Raw genomic sequence first — 2,686 nt, 5'->3', positions numbered from 1 at the left:
TATTTTTAAAAAGTAATTTATGAAGCCACTTTAATCTGTATCGCATAAAAACTTGTTAATTGTTATATTACAATCCTGCCACATTCAAAAAGCTTATTTTTTGTAAATAAAAAGCCTGACAATGTCACTGCTTAATACCTATAAGTATTGTGATTTATGTTTTAAAAAAATCTCTCTGTCTCCCTCTGTCAGACATGCAGTTCTACAGTACTTGTCACTGACAACCCACTAAACTATCAATTTAAACAAAAATTTACCATCAACTACAGACGTTGCATCCATCGATTCCGCCATGTTTCTCAGTGAGAAAATGAGTTTAAGCCCCAACTCAGAAACTCGGGGCTTAAAGAAAATTTTGAGTTTCCCACTCGTAATAACGACTTTGTGGTGGCGTTCATGTGCATTCAACTCGTAAATACGATCTATCCGACATGACTTGAATGCACCATTAGCTTATGTCCCGCCGGTTCATATGTACGCATCTAACCTCCGAACCACTCAGCAGATTCGTTCTGAATGAATCTCTTGCCAAATCGTCCCTCCCTAAACATATTCGTCTCGTTTTTATTCATTGACGAAAATATCAATAGATTTACGTCATAGTTTTTGTCATTCAAAAATAGTTTTAGTTCGTTATCGTCTCATTGTCGTCGGTGAAAAAAATGCCGTTGACGAAGATTATTTGTCAACGAAATTAACACTGGTATTTAGTTATTAAAAGATATTTAGGCACAAGGTACTATTGCAATGTTTTTGTGTATTTCATAAACAATACCAAGTTTGGTCAATTTTTTATAGTATCATTTTTTATTAAGAATTTTATTGGGATTATTTAATTTAAAAATGTTCAAGAATTTTATTACACAAATTACATGTTGTTTTATTTATTTATTATGCATTTTACTTAGCTTATTTAATAAAAAGTGGACACCTTTTTACTGTTATTTTTCTATGAAGCATTTTGTTTAGTATATTTAGGAAAATTAGGACACATATTTGTTTTATAAAGTATTTAATAAAATTTATTTAGTAAAAAATATCGAGGACACAAATTTCAAGTCCATTTAAAATCTATTTAAATGTTTGATTATTATTATTATTATTAAGCATTTTATTGTGTTTAATACCCATTTTGGATACTTTTTCATTTAGATTTTTTAAGTAAATAAAAGAATAAGATAATTCATTTTAAAAATATTTAGAACACACATTTTTACTTTATTGGGATATAACTGCATCCTAAATATCATTATAAATGTGGTCAGCTTGAGTCATTTTTTTTCAGATTTTTTTTTATATATTTCATTTTCATTCTTAAGCAAAACTTAATTTAAATTTTAATTTAATTAAAAAAAAATGTTTGGTTATTTTATATTGAATTTCAAACCATATGCATATAGCTTAAGTGTCCAAATATATTCAGTGACTCTATCCTGTTTCCAAAAATGTGGTAATTTTTAATAACATCTGTTATAAAACTACAGCATAAATGCATCATATTTTGCAGCTGTCTAGAAAGCCAGAGAGAGAACGAGAATGAGAAAGTAAAACAAAATCTCTCTGAGGTAAAATTACATACGTTTGCACTTTTACAGCCTAGCTCAAGTTCTTTGAGAAATGCATTACGACTCTGGGTGGAAAGTCCCTGGCACAAGCTTTTTTCAATATGTTTGACCTCTCATTACTCGGCAGTTCGGTGTCCTGGTTTCCGTGAATTAAGTAATGCAAACCTTAAACGGGCATCCTTTGGGTGTTACCTAGTCACGGAAAACCCCTGATCAATTGCATGGGACATAAGGGCTCAAATAACCATGATTTTGATGACTTATGACTCTAGTCTTGTTCCCCCAGAGAAAACGCAATGATATTGCAGAAAATAGGTCGGTTGTGCACAGATTTTGGTGATGTATTATTACCTGGGGCTGTAATTGTCTATTTCGCAGACAAATGCACATGTGCTCGCACCCACACGCAATCAGCAAGCAAGCCACTACCTCATTTCCTCTTCCGACATTTTGTCCTGTTCTGTGGTCGGGAATGTCATGCACCTGTGCCTTTTCTTATGAATTCATGATTTATGTTGCCACTGTTTAACTTGGGCTCGGCTGGGCTGTAACAGTGAAAGCGTAGGAGGAATTTGCACATTAGGGGTCCAGCCGCAGAGGATGTGCTCCATTGTTGGAGATCCGAGATACAATAGCCTGTCTATTTATCTCTATTATTTGGAGGGATGAATGTGAATGAAAATGAATGAAGGTCTGGGCAGGTTGTTAAATTGAAATGCCAAGTGATCCTGTAAATCAATACATATGACCTCAAGAGCTATTAAATACAGTTCAGATGGAAGTTTGGGATTATACGATGTCTCTTTTCCACTTGAAGCTCCCCAAAGAGACTGTAATGGGATGTTTGGCGCAGTTCTGTTGCTACAATCACTGTAGTTTGCAGACAATGAAATTCCTCCTACGGGAGAGTTTTCAAGAACAGACTGTTATTTGATATAAGAGTGTGCATGGGAAACAGAAATGGTATCCTTCCCATGGTCAATAGTAAAATCAAACCCGGAAAACTCAAGCTTTTTAAAAGTTCATATTCCACCCAGATTCAATGGAATCCAGGACATACACCAGCACAACTCGAAGACCTTTTCTGGTGAACCTTAAGGAATGGAGGAAAAGCTAAAAAG

The sequence above is a fragment of the Sinocyclocheilus anshuiensis genome, unplaced genomic scaffold (genome assembly GCF_001515605.1).
Source record: "Sinocyclocheilus anshuiensis isolate Anshui unplaced genomic scaffold, SAMN03320099.WGS_v1.1 scaffold532, whole genome shotgun sequence".
NCBI classification, from domain to species: Eukaryota; Metazoa; Chordata; class Actinopteri; order Cypriniformes; family Cyprinidae; genus Sinocyclocheilus; species Sinocyclocheilus anshuiensis.
Note: the sequence above shows the minus strand (reverse complement) of the source record.